This window comes from Maylandia zebra, linkage group LG8 (genome assembly GCF_041146795.1).
Source record: "Maylandia zebra isolate NMK-2024a linkage group LG8, Mzebra_GT3a, whole genome shotgun sequence".
In the NCBI taxonomy this organism is placed as follows: Eukaryota; Metazoa; Chordata; class Actinopteri; order Cichliformes; family Cichlidae; genus Maylandia; species Maylandia zebra.
The window spans coordinates 23288401-23312681 of NC_135174.1; the positions used below are offsets into that span (position 1 = coordinate 23288401).

The 24281-nt window shown below is 38.8% G+C and overlaps 1 long non-coding RNA gene across 1 annotated transcript; it reads right to left on the minus strand.

Annotated features, from left to right (window-relative positions):
* Window positions 1-20046: 20046 nt before the first annotated feature.
* Window positions 20047-23838, minus strand: LOC101469948 (uncharacterized). The gene is made up of 3 exons (XR_191336.2): window positions 23681-23838; window positions 22393-22684; window positions 20047-22083 (listed from the first exon to the last, which is right to left on the minus strand). It is a non-coding gene; the product is annotated as an uncharacterized LOC101469948 (long non-coding RNA).
* Window positions 23839-24281: the final 443 nt, after the last annotated feature.

Below are 24281 nucleotides of genomic sequence, written 5' to 3' on the forward strand. Positions count from 1 at the left end.
TCTTTGACCCAGGTGTTCAGTTTTGTCAAGCCAGCTAACACAAAGAGAGCTTGGCTATGCTGAATTTGCTTCGAATTCACATGAGGATGAATGAATCATTTTTAGCAAATGTCTAATATTACAAGAACAACTGTCTTATCGGATAGTTGGAGTAAAACAAAAAAGAAATAGCATGTAGTGGAGGTTTTGTCATAATTCCTATGCCTGCCTTGCTGGCCTGCCTTGCCTCTTGGGTTCTGTCTGTGTTTGTGTACACTCTTGGGCATCGTTCTCTGGATAGCACACTTGACTGCCTGATTGGTCTCAATCGACTAATCACCCCCAACTCAATCATCTAACTACTCTATATCAACCCAAGTCCTGCCACTCACGCCATTGCAGGTTGTTTCATCACTAGTGCAGTCAGGACTAATTCCTAGCACTTGGTTCTTGTGTAAAGATGTCACCAAGTTGTAACTCCACCTTCTCCTTGTGCAAGACCCTCCTCATGTTCCAATCTCCCCGTGTCTGCTCCATTCACTCCAAACTAACAGTTTCATTGTCTTTGTATCACCTGCTAGTTTTCTTCCGCAAGAACTTACCATCATTCACACAAACAAACCCATTTGCATTAAAACATTTAAGTCTGAGTCCTAAGGTGTGCTTCTCATCACACAGCCTTGACACTCCAGTTCAATGATAATATTCCTATAGTTGTTGGAAAATAGAGTGAATCGCTACCATTTGTCACTGCAAAGTCATTCCAATAACACGGATAATAGTACAAGCTAATCATGTTTGCTGCTACTTAGATACATTCCATATATTCATTTTGAATACAAGACATTGCATGCATGGTGACAATAAAAGTAAAAGTAAAAAAAAAAAATGATTGCAACTCAGAGAAGGCATGTTGACTATGCAAGGCCTTTCTCCAAAGCTTTTTCAAAACTGGATGTCTATAGCTCTGTGGCACCAGGAGATGAACACTAAATCATTAAATTCTTATATTATAACTGTGAGGCACCTCTAGTGAGTGACTCTGTCAAGTGATCTCTACCAGACCCTTAGTAAGCCCACCTAAGGAAAAATTTCCCTTACAGAAGCTTACAGAAGTATTTTTCATTTTATTACCACAGCTGAAAAAAGCTACCCTTCTCTGACGAGCAAAAAAAAAAAAATCAAATAAAAACTCCAGAGTCTTATTCAGTTTGAATGTTGTTTTCAGTGTCCTCTCCAGTGTGGCTTCAGGTGGACCAAACTAGAAGAATGAAAACCCACAAAAGAAACAGAGCTTTTGTGTTTAGATGTAACAGCTCAGGGTTACTAGAGCTAGTGATTAGATATTTATGGATCAATCTTCATCCAAACATTACAAACCTTCTTTAATTTTTATAAACTAACCTATACAGAATAAATATCTAAATACTGATTTTTCTTTCTTAGTGTTTTGTGTTGCTGTCTACAGGCCTGCGAGCATTTTGGTTGGCTAACCTTTTGACATGGATGCTATCGCTAACGTAGAACAATTGAAACACAATTGCCATGCTTTTCATTCAGCTATTGCAGCTCGTTTCCACTTCATTGTTTCGACAATAGGTCAAAGCTGCACTGCAGATTAGCTGTGCAAATACATACGAAAAGGAGAATGAGCGGGATAAATCAATAGGGTCAAATGAGGATGGAAACCAATGAGAGTGAGAGAGAGTGCAGGACAACAACAAGACAGAAGTGGAAAGAGCTGCAGGTAATCAAGGGAGTCATCAGCTGCATGTTAAGCCTACAGGAACTGTTTCCCTCGAGGAAATGAATGTTCAAGAACACAGTGTGGGTTCATCTCCTCTGACTGCAGGCTGAATTAAGTGTCCCCACTGGCCCAGCGCACAAGACCTGATGGAGAGAAGAGAAAGTTGGAAGTTTTGTGCATTGATTTGCCTGCTCTAATTATGTTGACTGTTCCTCTTTTGGTCATTTTCTCTAGCTATAAAGCAAAACAAACCATAAATAAAAAAAAGACCGTTATCACATATAAGGACCTAAGTTTAATCCTTTTGGTTCCACCATTTGTCAATAACAGCTAAGGTCTGAGCTCCAACCCTGTCATAAACAGTTACACTGAAATTGTTATTGGAATCCATGTAAATGTCATATTACAGAAATGAAATTTAAAAACATCATTTCTCATCATTTTTTTTCTCCAAAATCTCATTTTATCATCTTCAATTCTTCAAATTCTATGTGCCTATTTGCAGCGTCTGACAAACGACACTTTGCAAAAAGTGGTAAAGCAAGAAAGATGTTGTTTCTGCAAAACCCAGAGCAGTAGCATGAATTAAATTGAATTGAAATTCTGTTTACGGCCCAAAAACAATGAGACAGGGTTTATTAAGTAAAAATGGGGAAACAGTGAAAGTGGAAAAGCTTTTGCAATTGCATTAGGACCGGATCTGGGAGAGCTGGTGCAATAATGGCATGGAAGGCTGGGTCAGATTACAACAGAATGGTATAGCATTTAGTGAACAAGGGAGGCCCTGAGAAAGCAAGCCAGACTGACTGAGAGGCTAAATGACAATTATGAAAGATATTGGATGTGTAGAAAATGGAGTGAATGGGAAATCGGGGAGAAGAAAAAACAAAGGAAAGTTAGAAAAGTTGTGGACATGTTGGGAGCAAAGTCCTGGAAAAAACAGTAAAACCCTGCAGGATTTGATGCTGGCTTTGCAGTTCATGTTGGTTACTGTATTATTGCAATGACTCTGTTTTGACTGATCTCACCTGAATGACTTTAGTTGCAAACAATTCTTCCTTACTCTTTTATATTTCCTGCTCCTTTTAAAAAATTTAGCTCAACTAGGGATATTACTACAAGTAACCTTTGTTGATTGTGCACAAAGACTGCTGCAAAAGATGCTTTGTCAGCAGCACGGTGTCGTGGGTGTCTTTAACCTCTCCACGCTGTCATAGGGTGAGAACAGAATAAACACTGGACAGTTCTGTTGCACAGATAACACAGACACATGACGAAAAGACTTTAACGCAGGAATAGCCGGGAGCATCATTTCTCCTCTTTTTGCTGGAGGCTATCCTCCTGCTAACCTGTGCTGGACCACTATGTGCCGAATGCAGAGACCCAAGCTGGTCGAAACTCTCATCTACTCCTAATGGGAAAGCAAACAAGTTGACAAAATGTCAGTTTTTAGAATGGAAAAGGAAGTTGCTGTGAAGGGCACAGGGACCAGAACTGTTGCAATGAGTCACCATCGCAGTGCCTTTAAAACACCCAAAAGGTAAAAGATAAAATTAGAGCCTCCATTTAATGGAAGCACATGTAGTAATTGTGGTTGGAACAGGCTCGGGATATAACATGGTGAAAGATGAAACAAAAGGCTGTCAGTTAAGTGGAGCATGGCAGTGTAGAGGGACAGACAAAAACGAGCGATTACCATCCAACGTTTATGACTTGGTAGACATTTGTATTACAATAAATGTCTATTTTTGAGTGATATATGATTGTTGTATTTATCATCACACAGAGAGTCATTTATGGGTGGAACTGGGTGTGAGCCGAAGTGTGCTTTGTTGCACTCTACCTGTCATCTGTATTTATGACAACCATACCGACACACCTTGAAGTAAATGTTTTCATCATTACAGGATTACAGCTTTTAAGGTGCCGCCAAGTTTAAAGAGCGATTCAGCACCAGCCAAATTATTGCTTTTGCTGATTAGCAGTTTTCACTTCTCATTTTGTGGTAGCCATGTAGACTGGCATGTGTCACAACTTGGAACGTGATTACTCGGCTAGATGATTAAAAGCTCCTGCCCTCACTATTTGGCACTAGAAATTATAGTCAGTTAAGCTCATATTCTATTATTGTCCAACATCAGTTAATGACTGTTTTCTAAAATATTCCACAGCAAGATGCCACTGAAACATGGCAAAATCTCTCAGACTCATTAACTATTACCCACAGAATCTAGTTATTTGTTTTAAGTGGTTCTTAAATACATCTGCTTATTTGCCAAATTCTGACACTTTCCCATTTTCTCACTTATAGACTGGAAAATGTGTCTGTTTATTTTTTTTCCTGTTTTTTTCCCGATAGTTGCCAAGATGGTGACAAACAGACAGGAGAAGACGGGAGGTGGAGTTGGAGGTAGCAAAGTTGAAGAGCTAAAGATTCTTGAAGGGACAGGATTAGAAGGGAGTATAGTAAAGTGTTGGTTTGAACAATTTGGTGATTAAGTTAGACAGGCAAGGCTGAGATGGTTTGGACATCAGCAGACAAGGGATAGTGGGTATAATGGACAAATGATGTTGAAGATGGACTCCACTTATATCTACACATAACTGTGCCTCAGGCATTTTCACTAAGGACATTTTGCTGGGATTAGAAGTACATCAGACCTAATACTGAGCCTATCTTAAATGTTCCTTTTAACCCGTAAAAGCTGACGGGAGAGCCCGCGATCCTATTTGCCGAACTATTTTTAAAATACCGATTGAATTGCAATCAAATGAGCTAGAGCAAGAATTTGTCTTTTGGTTTTTTGCATATGAAAAATAAGGAGTTTTACTTGCATATCATTCATCCAGTTTGTCCCACGCTGTGGTTTCCTTCGACTAATGGGTTTGCAAAAATTGCTTAAAAAGCGCATGCAACAACAAATAACATTATACTCCAGAAATACGCTTTGTCGATCTGATCAGCGGTTCTAAGCACTTCATATGTTGCAATAAACATCATTACGTTGTCAGCACAAACTGTCACATGTCCACCATTACATGCAAAAAACTTCACAGGTAATGTTGTGTTTTTTTTTTCTCCGGGGCCTTTCAGTTTGTACATGTTCATGTTTCCTTTTTTTATTATGTTAGCCTTGATGTGTGTGCATTTTTGTCCTGTTCCACTTCCCGTGTGTGATTAGTTAGATTAAGTTCAGCTGTGTACTCACTGGTCTCCTATCATCATCATTAGCCTGGTATTTAAGCCCTCAGTTTCCCTCTGTTCCTTGTCTTGTCATTTTTGTTATCATCACTTCCGTATGTGTTTCAGTTCAGTTCAGCCAACCCTTCAGTCAGTCAGTTAGTCTTATGTTCTGTTCATCCTGTCAGCATAATAAAACACAGTTCACGTCCTTCATCAGTCCTGCGTTTGGGTCCTCTATTCCTCTTCTCCACATCCACACAGTGATCATCCTGAGACTGTATAGTTCCTGGGACACTTAGAACTTTGATTGCACTATTGAAAATAGTTTATTTTGATGCACATGCTGGTTTCTTGCAATTTGCACACAATGATGCGTGTTTTTGTTTTTGCTGCAGTTTATTAAAATTCTCAAAAATTAAATTATGAAGAAACTCAAAATATTTTTGGGGTTGGAAACCACATTTAAAATTTTAAGGGGCATAAATTGAACATTTCTGTAACTAGAAAAATGTTTAAAAACAAAACCAAAAATAATTATTTTCAATTTTTGTTGTTTATTGCCCTTTTTTACGGAGCCCCGCAGGGGACATGGGAGAAAAAAAAATTAGGGAGGAAAAAAAAATTAAGACGGACTTTTGCGAGAGTTCGCAAAACTTTTGCGAGAGCTCGCAAAAGTTCTTCGGAGGCCGCCAGCTCGAAACCGAGCGGGAGGTCGAGGCACGATGTGCCGGGAAAGCGGTGTTCCTCCCGGCTGTAGTAGGTCTCGACCGCCCGTTAGCTTCGAGCTAGTGGGTGTCAGATCTCCAAAAACGTCGGAGCACTTTTGCAAATATGTGATGTCTTGTAAACCGAGCAGGTATCTGACGTTTACACAACTACATTCACGCCTCAAAATATCTTAAAAGTGTATTTTGTGACCCAGAAAGAGTAATATTACAACTAAGTAGCTGCCGCCATTGTTGGAGTTTCTCCCTAATTTTTTTTTTTCTCCCATGTCCCCTGCGGGGCTCCGTACTTTTTAGCAATTTATGTAGTTACTATGAATTTAATACATACATATTATTAAAATTTGGAATATAATCATTGTATTGTTGCATGATAAAAATGTCACTAGAGCATGTAAAAATGTAAAGATAAACTCTGTACTTGTTCTATGTTACATTTAAATAGGTCTTGGAGGCAAAAGGTAATATATTATTAATTGCAATGTGAAATGTGAAAGCAAAAAGTCCAAAGAATTCATCATGTCAGGGTTGATATAATTAAAGAAAATGTATTTATTACATTTTCAGGCTATTGACAGACAAAGTTAGAGGTGGCTATTTGGTTTTCCAAGTAGACAATATCATTTATCTATACTGTAAAGAGGACCTTGAGCAGACAGATAGTTTCAACACTGAGGTGAATCAGCCTCAACGATGCATTGCTCTAGGATGACTCTGGTTTCTCAATAGCATCCTGATGTCTGGCCTTGCTGCCTTGCTGTCTGCTCTCTGACAATCTGTGACAGCGGAGGTGTGAGTGCCACTCACTCAGTGTCCTTGCGTCTGCCAGGGCATGACACACACCCATCGATATGTGGAAAGATACACTCTCTAACGACGGGATAAAATTGAACTGATTTAATCAAGGCGTTCAATACGTACCTCACCTTCTGCCAGCTGACAATGTGACTGAGGACATTAAGAGAGTGGCACCGCTTTTAAGAATAACTTCTTCAGTCACGTTGTAGTTTTCCTCTGTTAGTATTGTGGAGATGGACAAAAAACTGCTTCTTCATTGTTGCTGAGCTGGGGAATTAAAATATTTCCATAGCTTTAAGTACAAATAGAAAAGAATAATTATGTGTTTGAATGCTTTAGCTCCTGTCCTTGCAGTTGTTGCTTAGACAGTTGGTTGTTTATCCAGATGTGATAAATTCACTTGTCCTTCAGGAAGGCAATCTTCAGAATTTAACTGTCACGGCAATTAATGACAACGTTTACCACCAGAAGAGTTGTTTGTGTGTTTGTTGCTGATGACAAACTTTATCTTTCCAAAAATATATTTGACCATCTTTCTTCAACCTACATAGCTCTTTATCCATCTTAAAGATCTAAATTTACACTCCTCTCTCAAGCCCCTTTCCTGTTTAGCAACAACTTCCTCTTATGCAGGATGTTGTTTTCTGGGTGTCGGCTATTATAGGTTGTATGGTGGCGACCCTTGGGGTTATGTGGTTTCTCATACTCCCAGCTCTTATCCAAAGTGATTCCGACAGGCACATTAAAATGCAAATTCTTGTCTCTGCACTCCTTGCCATTTTGTCACTTCCTTTCTCCTTGTGTGGCATGTTGAGTGGAAAGGAATTAGAGCGCTGGCCCTGGGGTTGAATATTCAAATGGCCACCTGATTTCCCAACAGAGCACCACCAGCCAGGTTTCCATTTACATAGTTCCTTTTCCCCATTTACTGCCCCTCAAAGCTGACTCAACCACAACTATCCACTGGGCCATTTATAGAACGTTCAACTCTGACTGTGTGGCGAATACTCAAACAGTGAGCTACCAACCATATTGCGCTTCTCAAAAAAGACCTAGTCACAAAACTTCAGACCCCTAAAAGGGCATAGAGAAATCATTATTAGAACAATGCTGTGGAAAATGGCTACCCATTACCACTACAGGTTCTTAATGCTTGTTTGTAGAGGTCAATGGTTTCATGTAGCACTGGAGGGGTTACTGGGGTTTGACTGGCCAATTAGATATAATTAGTATATGATGCTAAATATGAGCACAATAGCATAATAAGTAATCAAGCTTATAATGAACTGGAGTTGGCTGTTACCCTTGTACTACGAGGAGAAAGATGCCCATCAGCTGAGCATTGAGAAGTGTTTTCTCCTTGAAAGTACAGAATAAAATACTTACCAAATTCAGCCTGATAGTTGTTCCATAATCTTGCTGAAAGACAAACAGGGGAAAATACAGTTAGCAGTGACAGAAAGGGTGTACAGTATGTTGCAATTTTTAAAACTGTTACAAATCTTCATATTCTGTGTGTTGCCATAAATGTAAGTTAAAGCATATATTTTTGCTTGATGTCTCTTTTTGTGAATTGCACGTCGTGCTTGGCCAGAAACTCAATACTGTGCACGAATGCCTCCTGTATAGGCACAGACAGAGCCCAGGAGCAGCTGGAGCTCTACTAGCATACTGCTGTCACTACAGTTCCTGTGGAGGCAGTGTCAGGTATTATTACAACTCTGTTACACTGATCATGTTGTTTTGCATAGTATGCCAAAAGTGTAATTATTTACAATTTTGAATTCTATTATTGAATCCAATTGTAGAAACAGATAGTTCAGCCATCCATCTGCTTTTCCAGTTCCTCTGGAGAAGCACCAAGGCATTCCCAAGCCAGCTGAAAGATATAATTTCTCCTCTTGACAGCACTTCACTCAGGAGGTATTAGAATCAGTTTCCTGAACCACCTTAACTGGTTCCTTTCATTGAAGAGTTGTGGCTCCACTCTGAGTTCCTTCCCAAATGACTGAAGGCCCAACCACGCCAGCTACAGAGGTAGCCCATTGCCACTGCTTGCATCCATGATCAATGGCCACCTTTCCACCAGTCACCACCTTACTGTGGTAGAAGAATTTACCACAGTATGGGTAAATTCCATAATTCCCATAATTATAAGGGGCTTTTGGCCCTAGTAGGGTGTCCTATTGGTCTTAAATGAGGGGTGAAATAATGAGTGAGTCACAAAACCCCCATGAAGATATGACTAAGAGACCAGTTTACCCTGCCTGACTCAGGGTTACTGCCACCCAACCCTGAAGGCAGGCCCAAGGAGGAAGCTTGAGAGAGACCTAGTCAGCCCGAATAGGCATCATGGGCTCACAACCTGCAGGAGGTGCTGTAGGGCAACGTGCATTGGGCATCAGTCAAGGCTGGATGACCTGCCATTGCACTCCCCAGCTGTTAAAACTAGCTCTTGGGACATGGAAAGTCAGGGGTATTATGGAATTTACCTGCAACATGCAACTGGTTTCTGACAGTAAAAGATGGTGTTGTATGAAGTAAAATCCAGAGGCTGCTAGTCGAACAGGAGGCAGCATGCACAAATATGAAGTGTACAAAAATAATGTCTCCACAGTAACCCCGTCTTCATTATACCTGTCTCTGTCAATGACTGCCCTCTTCTCCTGCGTTCCTGAGCTGAATGGCTAATTACCTGGATGAGGTGCATGGGGAGCAGTCGACCACAGCAGCCACCTGTCGGCTGGAGTCCCTCCAAATGACAAACGCCCGCAGGGTTGCTCTGCCCAGGTTGAGTCTGTGTTTTCCACTCTGTCGCCTTGCACCACACCTCAGCGTGGCAGCATCAACCTGGGGAACAACTGTTGTCTTTACTAATTTACCCAAAATAGCTGCCTGCCTCGGGCTCTTTCATGCTGCCAGTGCTGGTGAAGAGCATCTGTTTTGAACTGCAGGGGCAAGCATAATCACACTGCGTTGTGGCTCTGGGCGTTAGCCTGTCTCTCAGCTAATAATAATAATGCACGTCTGGATGTTACTGACATGTAAAACTTGATGAAAACACTCCTTATTCAACACACACACACAAAAATAAAATCAAAGAGAGATCTAAGATGCACAAAATATGTTTTGCTGTAGCTGTTAGCCTTTTAACAGTTAAAGTTAGAGGTTATTTTTGGTAATCCATAAACAGTGATATGATCATGTGGTTATGGCATTGATGGACCTGAGGTCAAAATATATGAAAAATAAAGCGGTAAATTAAACTTCATATGGAACACCACTGCTCTAAAGGTGAAAGGAAAAAAAAACCTTTAAAGTTTGTTTGCCTGCAACAGTTACTTTTGCTTGTGTGCAAGTGCAGAGGAAACTATACAAAGGTTGGGAAGAGCATCTGAGACACTGAAGAGATAGTAAATAAAAACTTCTGGAATAACTGTGTCGGTTGATGTGTGACTTGCTGGCAAGCCAGAGAAAATCAATATCATTCCTCTGCTTTTGTGTGGTCTTCTCTCGTCTATTGCTGTATGTTTCAAAGTAATTAGTATCCACAGAGATTTTTTTTCTTCAGTTTTCAACAGCTTTTGTAATCCCTGCACTTCTAAAGAAAGACGGAGTGGTCTGAAGATATTCCTACTGCCATCTTTACAGGTTCAGCTCTAAAGCTTGCTACGGGCTTCGTGGCAGATGTTTCTCAGAATATTTGGTCAAGTGTCACAAGCTGCAGGACATTTCATCTTTGACTTAAATAACATAATGGATACAAAAATGAGGTTTGACTGAAAAGAAAAATAATTTTTGAGGATATTGCACTGAAAATGTATTTTGGTCAGCCAAGAGAAAAGTGGTTTTTAAATCTGTCTCTCCGAGGTCTCTGTGGTTTTAGCAAAGCATAGCTTTATTGTTTTGTAATAAAACCTAATTGTATAATGTGTAGTAGCTCTCAGATGAAACATAACAGCACTGAAACAAAATTACCCCGCCATTATGTCCAAAAGCATGCACGGATCATTTCAGTCTGGATGGGATGAAAGAAAATATCAGCACTTCAGAGAGATACTTTAGAGAGCCCTTGTGTGTGTTTAAGTGTAAACATGTGCACACGTCCAATATGACTCTGATGGCCTAAGCCTCGGAGACCCTTGCCTAACTGGTTAATGCTCACGCACAGATCTACAGATACAGCCCAGTACGTGTCCAGTGGAAAGGCCATTGCAAAGTGACAGTGGCAGGATTTTGGAAGCAGGCTGATGGCATGTGGATGTGTTGCTTAATGTGACATCTGTCGCACCACAACATGTTCCAGCCGGAGTAGAGGGCTGAAGGCCACTAGAGCTTTCTGTAAAATATATTGCAGAGGTCACTGCAGCACGACCTGGCTCTCCATAATGGACACACAAATAACATCCTGTGAGAGTGAAGTATACAAGAGACGTGCTGCATTTGACAGATGCTAATGAAGACTGAAAACGAGTCAGACAGCATGAACGTTTTGAGATGTGTTGTGGCTTGGAAAAACATAGGTGGCATGCAAAAGAAGCAGGCCTGGCATGGAGGGATAGTCACTGCTGTAATAAATGACGTTAATTGATGGGTTCATTCTATTTGTATATTACTTAATGCGTCAATGTGTTGTACATGTTAACTTACTTGAACATCTTATTTGTATTGGTGATGTCACTGTGAATAGTTCTACCTGTACCTGTGATAGTTACCCCTTGTCCTCCAGGTGTGGATTTGCCTTCTCTCTTTCTTTCCCTGTGTGAATGTGGGTGTGACTAACTGCTTCTCTGGTGATGCCTAGTAGTTGTCTTGGAAGTCTCTTGCTGGTGATCCTGTAATCCATCCAAACTGCTCTCACATCCAGTCTTTGCCAGGTTGTGTGGTAGCATAGTTCAGGCCTCTTGTGCAATTACTTGCTCGTTTGAGTTCTGTCTGCCTTGTGTTCACCTGTCTCCTCCCTCCTCTTCAGAAACTTGTTGGAAAACCTGCTTTACATTAACCTGAATACCTGGCTAACCACTCTCTTTTCACAATGCAGGAACTCCAGCAACACTTGAGGGAAGATGAACAACTTTAATAATTGACCAACGCGTTTCGGCTTGTGGCCTTCATCAGGGTCATCCCTTCCTTCTTTACAACTGCAAAGAAAGAAGGTGATTCCCAATAGGAAAAAGGTCAGTCAGTCAAGGCTAATCAAAATATTTTTTCAATATTTATTTAGTCAAGTCAAGAAAACCTTTATTTGTCACATACAAGTTGCCCTGCAGTGAAATGGGACCCCCCCCAGCCTCACAGGATGTAACAACAGCACAAGCAAAACATATGAAGACAAAGTCGGAGACTGTTAGTAGTATGAACATTGGACCAATTTAGGGAGGAGACCCTTAAGGAAGCAAAAAAAAAAAAAAAAAGGAAAACTGAGGGGCTACAAAGCCCACTATAAGATAAATAATGATTTTTTCCCCCTAATAGTCTGCAAATTGAGTCCAAGAATAAAAATGTGGCTTTGGCCTACTTTAAAGTACTGACATATGTCCAAAAGGTGGATTTAAAATAGAAAACTCCATCAGGAAGATTGTGACTAAGCTTCAAGAAGAGTTTTCCAGTGGTTTCAAAGTTCTTATACTTTTATCACGAACAACTAACATAGTTTCTCAATTGTTCGCAACAATAAAAAAATGACGGATGTAAGACTGTTCTCGTAATTGCTGAAAATATTTTAGTGTGTCACAGCATACGACTTAATGGCATAGGATAGCTCCACTTATTTGGTGATATCTTTATTTTTAGCTTCACAGTTACATAATGTCATTATATTGCCATACGAAAACTCTCGCAAAATACAGTAACAAATGATGTTCTGAAGAAGCAATAACCTTGGCTGCAGTTATAACTATTCCCAATTGATGTGATTCTTTCAACAAGCTGGGACAGGAGTGTTTACAAGATTCTTTTATCCTTTTCCAAAATCTTTTTTAGAATATTTTTTTAAAAAGATTCCCCATTAAATTTTAGAACTTTTCATAAAGAATAAACTACACAAGATACAAAATGAGACACTTAAACATTTATTAGTCTACTTAGACCAGGGGTCAGCAACCTTTAACATTGAAAGAGCCATTTGGACCTGGTTTCCACGCAAAAGAAAACACTGGGAGCCGCAAATACTTTTTGACATCTAAAATGAAGATAACACTGTATATATTGTTTTTTTACCTTTATACTTTGTGTGAACAACTAAGGTGTGTTGCTTATGAAATCCATGAAGTGCTACAGAGAAAGTTACATTTTATTTATGTAATTAACACATTTTGAACTCTTAAAGAAATATAACAAAAGGAAAGACACCCAGCTGAACTAAAATGATCCAGCAAACAAAAACTGTTGTGAGCCGCCACCCTTATATCGCCTTTGGGCTTTTGGAGCCTTGACCTGACTTTTAAAAAATAATTGGAAAAAAAGCACTATGCTGCTGAAAAATGAAAAATAGATATTTGCAAAATTCTGTCTAAATATGTATTTTACCAGGTTAATGTGTGTGGCGGGGCGTGGTCTGCAGTGCCGCTGTATGGGAGTCGGACACACCTGAGCGGCACCCACAATCATGCCTCGCCGCCTTAACGTCTGTGCTATCTATGCTGTTGTGTTGGTGTGTGTCCGGCTGTGAGCTGAAAAGCTACAGCCGGCTATGCGTACAGCAACCGTGTGTGAAAAGTGGTCAATAAAGAGATGCTGAAAAGCATGTTCATGCAAACATTGTCGGGTCTGCCGTGATATGTTTACAATGGGACTTCTGTTCCTGAACCGCTGCGCATATCCCATATGCGCACAGCGTCTGCAAATCGGGGCTGTACAAAGTCACTTTCATCTTTACGCAGGACTATAAGCTGTCATCTGTGAGGCGTGAGCGGTGTTTGTTTTTAACATAGTTCACAGTGGAGAATAGCCGCTGACATAATGTGGATCCGAAGATCCATAATTGGCCTACCTGGGGTTGAAAGTCTCGATAAATGCACGGCGTTTTGGCGGGTACACGGGCTTCCGCGAGTGTGACGCTTATTTTGAGCGATGAGAAAATAATATAATCTAATTTTATTTTTATATTTCAATATCACAATAATCTTCCAATTTAGAAGTACAAGTTTAAAAAAAAGAAGAACTAACATAAATAAAATACACTTCAGCTAAATACTTCTAATTTATTTTCCCAAACCACGGGGAGCCGCACTATAAGGACTAAAGAGCTGCAGGTTGCCGACCCCTGACTTAGACTAAAAAAACGAAAGAGGCTAAATCTCTAGAGTGAGTAAAATACTCTGTTCGTCTGTTTTCGAATAAAAGCACCCAATAATTCTGAGCACTACCGACCAGTGTTGGTCAAGTTACTTGAAAAAAGTAATCAGTAATTAATTACTGATTACTTTTTTCAAGTAACTTTTCCCAAAAAGTAATCCCGTTACTTTACTGATTACTTATTTTCAAAAGTAATTAATTACTTAGTTACTTTTTAAAAACACGATTTACAACCTGAATAGGTGATAAAGAGATATCATTTAAGAATCATCATGCAGTTTTATACCTGAAGTTACAGGTGTAAAATGTCATCTTTGGAGCTGACTAAAACTTTCTTTCTGTGACTGACAGACTCAGAAAAAGCAGCAATCTACCACCATCAATGACAGCCATCTATTTTTGAGAACAAAGAGTGAAAACAAGAAAGGAGGTAAGTTGTTTTTTTTTTTTTTTTTTTATCCTACACTTTAAAATGTCTACAGTGTATTGCTACAGCCCCGAATGCTCTTTGGGACGTCATTGCTGTCTTTTTTCCTCCTTAGGTATAAGTGAAAGCATTTTTTTTCTAGAGTTAAACTCGGAAGGACTGTTATGTTACCAGTTCTAATGGCCGTAAATTATGCTGACAAAGTAAGTGCTGTGAAGGCTGCAAGCCAAAAGACTTGAACTTCCTGCAAAATCTCAGAAAAACAGGTGAGAGCATATTGAATTCTACTTCCACATCCTTTGGGTGAGGAACAAAGTTCAGTACTAAGTTGGTCTTGGCGGTAAAACTGCAATGAAAGCAGCCCAGCTAATCCTGCGCAGAGCCTGAGAGACACTAATGATACACCAAATGTATTTCTTCTGTTTTGTCCTACTGACCCTGACTCCCTCTTATCAGGCTTTAAGGAAGCTGAGGATTACATCAGCTTTGTTTGTTTGCTGGAAGGGAGAATGCAAGGCACAGAGACCTTGTTCTTGAGAAACAGACAAGGGCATCTACCAGTAGTATCTGCCAAGCAGAAAACCATCTGTGTTTCCTATAGAATATAGATTTTTCATCACATGTCCATTTTGTTGGTGTGTATATCCCACTGCAGTATATTACATTAAAGTCTATCACTCAAGAACAGTAATATAGACTTACTTTTTTTAGACTTACAGCTCTGTTTCCTACTCAAGTATAATAATTAAAAATCTACATAATTGTATGGTTTAAATTGACTCTTGAAATAAAATAAAGACCCAACTGCAGATGAACAATTGCTTATATGGCAGTACACACAGTTACCTACATGAAATAGAGAAATCCTAAACTTTATTATTATTTAACCTCATTTAAACTCCTGCCTCGTTAAAGGATAACAGATTCATATCTGTCCTGCACCTACAGACCTTACTGCATTAACTGATTCTTTACAATTAACTCGTACTCAGTCTAAATCCATTAAAGAGAAATATGCACATTCCCAAAAGTTAGAGCAGAAAATTGATGCTGCTGTACAAATCCCAATAATATTAACCCAGCTTAGCTTAGCATAAAGACATAAAAGTTCCAAATTGCAAAAGTATTTAAAAAAAAAAAGAAAGAAAAAGAAAGAAAAATACAGCAAAGATCTCTGTTTCGAGGGTTTCCATTTAAATATATTAATGCTCATACTTCCCTGAAGCTGTGCATGCTTTCTGGATAAGTGGTATGGTCTAAGCATATTAATTGATTTCAGCAGCATTTTACTATTAGTTGAATAATAATGTGCTAATAGTAAGAAATTAAGATGGAAACAATGAGGGAATTATATAAACAACAACAAGATATTACCACTTAATTACAAAGAAATTTCAACTAAAAATGTGGTTATACATGAGCAATATTACATTGGCATTCATGTAGCCGAATGTGAGAGTACTGGGGTACTAATCTATGTATGTATCTGCCAGAAATAAAATATTAATATCTTAACATTTAGTATTTTTTATTTTAATTTGACAGTGCCAGTAAGCTCATACTAACACCATAATATTGGCTAATCCTTTAAAATAATAATTAATTCCACTGTATTTCTCAAGCAATCCTCTTTGTTTGAAGGTAACAATATACATAACATGTTTAAGACTGTCTTATTATCTGAAAAAAATAGTTTATGTGGAATAACCATGAACCATGGCTGTGACATTTAAAACTGTTTCTTTCTAAGTCAAAGTCCATGCTAATACTCTATTAAAGAAAACTTCATGTAATGTGATGACTACCCAGCAACACATGCAGTAATTTATGTGTAATCACTAGGAATTTCTCCTCTCTGTACTCATTATTTTATCCAAGCTGGCAGATTTCTACCTGTTTATGTGAACTGCAGGTATAAGAAAAGGAAAAAACACTCATGTATATTCTTGGCAGTTGTTATTGTTGTCAGTGACCTGTAACACTACTGCACTTTAACTAGAGGCCCAACTCTTTCTATTGCTTGGGGGTGTAATCAAGCCCAACGCAAGGTGAGTGGCTTCCATCCACATTCTCTCCAACGTGTATCACAGCCATGTTTGAAATGCATCAAAGCCTCCCATCCATCAGACTTTTAAGATGTCTCCATGGAGATGATTGACGACAGTAAAAGGCTGCTCTGGAGAGAGGCCCCGGGTGAACAGATGAGATCACAAATCTCATCTCTTTCTCTGTCTCATTCTCTTTCCCTGTCCTGGTCTCTCTCATCTCCCCCACTTTCTACAACGTACACAAACAGTAGTGCAACACACACACACACAAACATTTTTATCACTTTTCCCCCTTTCATCTTCTTGGTGTCAGTAAAAGGGGAAGAGAAAAAAAAGTTCAGGGTAAAAAAAGACATGCCCAGAGTCTTATTGTTCAAGGTATCTGGGAATATATGAATTGTTCCCCTGTGGATGAATAAGGTGACCGGACATCTCTCAGTGGGTCTGAGAGATGTCTAATCATCAGAAGATCTTTTATAATATGATATAATCAGTATTCATTCAGTGAGAGATGGACCTTGTCAGTAAGTGCCAAGTGAGCAGGTATTTCTTGTCTGTGAAAACATATTCATGTAGGCTTTCAATTGCAAGGTGAGCTAGAAATAAAATAGATGCATTTTGGGGGCTTTTTTGCAAGAATTTCAGAGATTTTGCATTTCGGAATCATTTTAGAATCTTGGCATCTCTCCATGACCATAAGCTGTGAAGACCCTTGACTCTACTATCATGTAACACTGCCGTGTCATTCTATTGGTGTAAGGACCCATCGATTTAGCATTTATGCAACAAATTGCATTTAGCTGACTGTGGGCCAAGTCAATCAAAGGCTGGGCCTGCTGTGCATTTTGGCAAAAGGTGGTGATTAAACTAACTTGGAAAAGCGAGGAGGATTTCTGTTTCCTCAACCTGACAAACACAATGTAGCCCTCTAGCAGTACACAGGACTGGTTTTCCACCATTCCTCTCTTGGGTGGGAGGAGACAGGTGGGTGCGTTTCACCCAGGTTTGGCACATTTAGCCCTATGAGATATGTAGCAGAGAGACATCCATGGCTTAGAGCAGAATCAACAGATGGACTTGGTGTGCTCATAATGAATCACTATCCAACAGGAACAGCTTGAAATCCTGATCAGCCCCGACGTGGGTTGGCTCTCATTGTAGTAGATTTGATTCTCCTTCAGCGTAGTCCACTCTCCTCCACAAAGGGTCATCTGTGGACAACATTACAGTGCTATGCTCCCAAAAACAATGTATTTTTTTCTCTTTTTTATACCTATTCTGAATTTATTTTTAACAAATTGGCAAGGCTTACTCATGTGTATATCAGTAAGGTTTTCTATGTCTGTGTTTGCCTGTAACACAGTGGTGAGTATTTGACCTGCAGTATTGAGGGAATAAGTCTAACCAAAACATATTGGGCAGTATTATATTAAAAAATATTGTCCTGTAGGGTTTATACGCTGTTGTTCAGAATATAAACTGTCAATCTAATATTCAAGTAATACTCCAGTCTCTAAGTTGTACACCTATCTGAGAGGGTAAGTACAGACAGTTTTCTGAAGAAGTATCTTAGGCTGCATGAAATCCTCTTAGAAAGCCTTTTAAATCCCAAGTTTTATGTTCATGCCACTTTCAAAAATGATGAATTAGAGGAAAGAGTTAGGCAGTAATAAACAACCATTATCACTGACTACTAGCTAACGTGATTAGCAAGGAACATCTGAGTGCCATTGTACGATAGCACTGTGTTGCCTAGCTACTACTACTACCACTAATAATAATAATCCTGTTTGAGCAGTTAGTAAAGTAAACTGTACAAAAATGCAATTTAAAGCTTTAATAACTTTCATAATAATTTGGATAATAATAATAATTTGGTATTCAGCTATTTTATTTTCGTTTTCTGAATCGCCATGCATCGAGTTCCCTCTCTTCAACCAGCAGTCCTTCATTTAATTCTACAAATAATTTGGATTAATAAAGATATTAGTGGCTATGTAACATATAATCGGATAAAAACTTTGAGGAACATTTGACCTTTGCATCTACATGTTGTCTGTCACTAGATCAGATAACATTGGCAGCGCTGACATGCCTGTTTTAGTGATGTTGGAACAACAAGGCATCTCAAAGATTGCCGTTTGTCCCCATTCATCTCACACACTGCTCCCACTTTAACATATTGGCATTTCTGAGGTGCTTGGCGGTAATTGTCAGCCACATGGCGGCACCTCGTTTGTTTCACTGACATTTTGCCTTTGCTTGATTGTGTATTTAACAGGCAAAGGAAAGCAAAATTAATTGGAGAGCGGCCCTAATCTGTCGGCTTGAAATGTCACCCCTGTATTGTGATGAAAACGCTGACACAGTGGCACTCGGCACAGACGAGATGCGGCAAAAGAAGGATGCAAGAGTTTGTTGAGGAGTAAAAAGATGAAATGGCAACAGAACTACAGTAAAGAATGATAATAGAGGAGGGTAGAGGATCTGTAGACTATTTCTAGCAGTCAGTGGTGGTCAAAGACCTTTTCCTAAATTGGTTGCAAGTTGCCAAATATGAATGTTTTGGGTTCTCTGTAGTGTTTCTGTTCATAAAAGATATTAAGTACTCACTGACACTTCATACAAAGCAGAAAGAAAGATGATTTATTGTCAGTATTCAAGCTTCCATGTGAGGCATAACTGAAGAAGTATGAGCTGATCTTAGTGGGCTTCATCCAGGGTTCTGGAGTTCATAGTCAGGCTCAGTCAGCTGTGGTGTTTGAAATGACACTGCTACAAGGATGAGCTCTTTGGAGCGCTGACAGTGATAGTCTAGAAAACCACCCACTAATGTCACACACATAATGACAAAATATCTTTTTGTTTTTATATTTTCACAGTTACTTTCCTGGTGGCTTATCCATTATTACTCTATATAGTTCAGTCTAATTCAGCTTTCAACTGGAAAGGAAAAGCAGAGCTTCCCAATAAGGGCAGAATGCTATATATATATACATACACACATAAATATCCATACACATATTTTATCATGCATAACAAAATATGTTCTGCCTTTTTATTGATTAGCATTGCTATAATGTACATGTGATGCATTTGGAATCTGCAGCTGACCTACAGGGCTGCAAGTAATAAATACAGCTCACATGGTCACTGAAATGATTGACAGGAGCAGATTGTGTTTGTCTTATTGGTCATGACACCTGATAATAAAGGTAAATTTTGCTTTCATCACATATTGTGTCCTTTTCTGGCTCATTTCATCTCCCTTAAATCACAATCAAACTTTAAAAAACTAATAAAAATGCATACTCATTTCTGTCACAGCAGATTGCACATTGCTCATTTGTCCAGTACTCAAAAAATAGAGTGATTTGCCAACCACCTGATCTACTAGATACAGTAAGTGCTTACCCAGCTGCTACCTCTTAGCCTGTTGCTGAACTCTTGCTGTCTTGATATGCAGCCAGATAATTTGCGTTCTCCACTTGTTTTTCCATTTCTTGTTTGCTCTTGTTCATGAAGATCTTCTGCCGGTTTTCAGGTGCACCATCTGCCTGTTGACTCCTTTGAGTTTACTGAATTTGACTGCCTTCACTTTTCTGACTGTAAGCTCGACTTTCATTTTTGTATTAAATTTGGTACATTTTTGGATACAATACTTGTGTTATTTATTTTTTTTATTTTTGTTGGGGTTTTTTCAAATATTTTGTGGTATGAGAATAATAGTAATTTGTGAAAAAAAAAAAAAGAGTCAAACAAAATGATCATTCCTCAATGATTGTAGGTTAGCAGCAGAAATAGTGCTATTGTGGAGGTATGTAAAGACGACAGAAGAGGTCTCAGTGTCTCACTCCAACTTTATTAACTGACTCAGCAGAACTCCACATACAAAAAGCGCCAAAATCTCCACCCCAGCGCTTCCCTTCAACTTGGGTGTGAGAATGACTTTATTTTATGTTCTGAGAAAATTATTAATAAACTCCATTTACTGTACAATGTATTCTCAGTTTAAAAAAAGAAAACAATATCCATTACCAACCCTCCTCACTACCATGCATTTCAGTATAAGGCTCTAACATCTTTTACCCTCTGCTATTGCTGATATGTAGGGTAGCCACATATCCTCTTTAAAGTAGATCTATCATACTTTTAATGCACTTTTTTCAAATAGATACTTTTACAATGGTGGAGGCTCAAAGTTTGAAATAAAGAGGTATGAAAATGTAGATAAAGGGGTATAAAGGTAAACACTGTCTCATTGGATTTGGCTAAACAAACAAATAATGTTCCTTACAGTATTTTCTACTCTTGGATTTGTTGGAAAGACGGCATTTTCTTACTGTGGTCTGGTTGTGAGCACAACAGCTCAACCTGTATGCCATTTTAGACTCAGAAAATCAGCTAGCTATTTAGGCAAACTTTATTGAAGGTGATTTTTTTTGGATATCGAACAAATCCATTTCAATTTATTTGGCTTTCCTGGGGAAGGGAGTGCAAAACAACTGCCTTTTTTGTAACCAACAATAATAGGACCAACATGTTCTTTCGCCCTACGTCAAAGAGGAGTCTTTTGTCAACAATCCAGGATAAATTAGGATTTTTTAGCTTGCCTAATAATAAAAGAAAGATGTTCCATCTATAAAAGGCAACATTGAGGAGAACTACATTCCCCAAATATTTGCAGTTAGACTGAACAGCTTGTTTCAGTAAGAACAATGAGCCTGCAAGGTAGCTAAGCTGCTTTGTATATTTCTACAACCCATTGCATGTAGATGCAACCAACATTTTGCAGCTACATCAAGCCAAGTAAGCCACAGCAAGCAATTTAACCCTATCAAACGTGCACACACAGGTACATGAGCAGTTGAGTCAAAAGTAAAGCAACAGAGAGCAAAGGGGGTGTGTGTTTCACTTGCCCTATTTGACAAGAAAGGTCATTCTCTTTTTCTTTTAATGGTGGCCAATTTTTATTTTTAACCGTGTCACAGAATCTCCCACTAGGTTTTTCACAACAAGGTCAACTAAACCTTGCAGTGATCAGGTGAGCCTGAAACCTTGTTGAAAAGGAAGAGGCCAGGAAGAGGCTAGTTTTGTGCAACCAGCAACCTGGATTTTTTTCCTTCCCAAAAAGTGCTGGAATTGGCTCGTGATACTTTTGTAAAAATGCTATTTATAAAACTCTCCACCATCTAGTTGCCAATGTTATTGACATAAAATCTTCAGTGGCTTTTCCATGACGTCAATAATGCGCCATGAAAGGGTCTGACTCACAAGCATGAGTAATGGCATAGCTGTCTTTTGTTAATATGTGAAGATACCTCCTTAGTCTGGTTATTTCCCAACAGGCTTCAAGTGAGGGCGTTGACAGTATAAAGTATTTAAATAATTAAATGCTTTTATTATTAGCACTGGTACAGGTGACACACTTGTGCTGTCATTACAGGGATGTTACTAAAAGCTTTAGTTAACATTTTTCATCAGCAGAAACCTAGATAAGATACTACTTAGATGTGCAAGTTTATTTACTATAATTATTTTTTACATTAATGAAATTTTTTCAAAAATAAATATACAACAACTGCTTTGACTAAATACTGTAGCATTCTGATTAAGCAAACATGATTTTATTACAAGAGGCTTCAGTGTTAAACCTTTTAGAAAAAAGTTTAACTTTATAATAAGGTAACATTCACTTTACCTCAGTGTTTCCACTGATTGACTACTAATAATTAGTGTTGGTCTTATTTACATGTTTTCTCATATGTTGCTTCATTTTTATCTTCTTTGAGTAATGGCATGATTTTCATGCAAAGTGCTGGAGGAGATTTAATAATAATAATATATTCCAGGTTGGTCGTGTCGTCCAAGGTTCATCTCTGCAATTTCAAAATAAAAAAAGAAAGAAAGAAAATAATAATGAAAAATTAGGAAAAAGAAGACAATTTTCCATAAATAATCATTTTGTTTTCTGTGGATTTTTTTCCACTTGGCTTGTATTTCAATTGCAATGTGCAGAAAAAGACAAATGAAATGTATTCACCCTCTAAATGTCAGGGTTATATATTTGTGTTAGCAATGATTATACTCATCTAAGCAGGAAATTATTTTCCCATTCAAGCATCAGCGCACCCAACCAGTTATACGCTGTATCATAGCTGCTTGCTGTTTCTGAAGTTTGGACTTACAATAAACATGCGGAGACACATTCCACACATAGCAACAACACTGGAGATCTGAAGTGCCCTGCCACACTCTGGGCTCATCAGGCAGTTCCTTGTCTTCAAGCAGCACGCGGGACAGCTACTCCCCGATTTCTCTGTGCTTTTACTCTTTGTGGGTGTGTGTTTTTTGGGTTGAGTTTGCTTAACATCGTCAGGGTTTTCCTCCCACACTTCACTTTCACCTCTTCCCATTGTGAGTGTTTGTTCTGACAAAAGTTGAGCTTAGTCCAATGACTTGAGAGCTGATGGTTCAGATCTGTGAAGGAAATGGCAGAAAGTAAATACGCCGTGTGTGTAGCTTCATTATAGCAGAATTTCCACAGGGAATTATATGGGCCGCATTATGTGGCGACTCCCACGCTCTCAGGCTTTACAATACGAGCTTTGTTTACAATAACAACATCCAGCGTCCAGCGTCATAATGCTGTTATTACACTTTGTCGTGTTTGTTAAGATTTCACTGCTTCACTGTGTGCCATGACTCAAATGTGTTTCTTTGCCAGTGCTGGGTTTCATTTCTTTATCATCTGCGTCTTACATTGTTTTGCAGGAATGCTTTCAATTATGCAGATAATATTGCTTCTTCCTTGGAACTGCACAAGACATTATATGCTCTAAAAGAAAATCCAGTAAAGTACAAAGAAACATTTTGGTTCAGTGTAAATGTGACATCAATGTCTACAGACAGGACACTGCCTGAATCGGTGTAATGATATATGTCTAGTCAGTAAACAACAGAGAGCTGAACATATTATGCATAGAAGTGTCCCATTTCATTAAAGAGAGATCATTTTTCACAAATGTGAATCATTAACACTACAGTCTAAACTTAAGTCTCTTTACGAACACTTTATTGAGCGAAGTCACATTGATTTGACAGATTAACAATCTTTCCACACTGATGATCATCTCTCCTGCCAGGAGTTGAGGCCCCCTGTTTCAACTGTCGGATACAATTGCTCCCCAAAGACATTATCAGATATTAAGTGATAACCCTGATGGTGAAGTAACAACTTATCTGTGCCATCCAGTGGCTACCCATTTATTAACACTGACAGTAAATTAGATTGCTGGCATCTGGAGGGTATACTGGCATTTTGAATGCACCTTTCCATCTCACCCGGCTTTCAAAACTCCTTTGGATTTCAGTCATAAGTAATGAAATTCCATCACCCTCCTCACCCATGAAAGCAACTTGGAAAGGAAGTGAGAGGAGGCCATTAAGAGTAGAGAAAAAGAGTAATGGTCTTACCCTTTGCTTTCAGAGTCACCTCGCTGTCGGTTCTAATCTCTCTTTGTAGAGTAGACTTTCCTTAAAGGACTGCTGATGATAGGCACCTTCACCCTTACAGATACTCACACCATCTTATGAAAAGCTGAGTTGCTGGTGTTATTGTCTACCTCAGTGAAATGAACAAGAAGGGTGTGTCTTCAGGTTTAACAGGTTTGACAAAGATCACTGCCTGAATAGTTTTACTTAAAAAGAGCAAGCTATGTGAGGACTTAAAATGTCTTAAAGGTGCAGGCAGTATTAATAAATGTAAAGAGTTGTAAAACCATTGCTATATATGCAAATACTTGTCTATCTCTGTTGAATTGTGAATTTTTAAATATGTTTATTGACATGTGTTCTCGCAATTATCATTGAGTTCCATGTATTGTGACTTACAAACTGCGTTTTAGATAGATGACTGAAGTCTCTGAAGTACTTATGCAAATTAAAAGTTCATTATTCAGATCCATTCACAATCATAATTTCTTTTAGTCGCCAATAACAAATATGTTTCTTCTCGTCTCCGTGGCAGCATATGCTGCTTAGGGATGTTGTGAAAATTCCATCAAATTTTAATAAA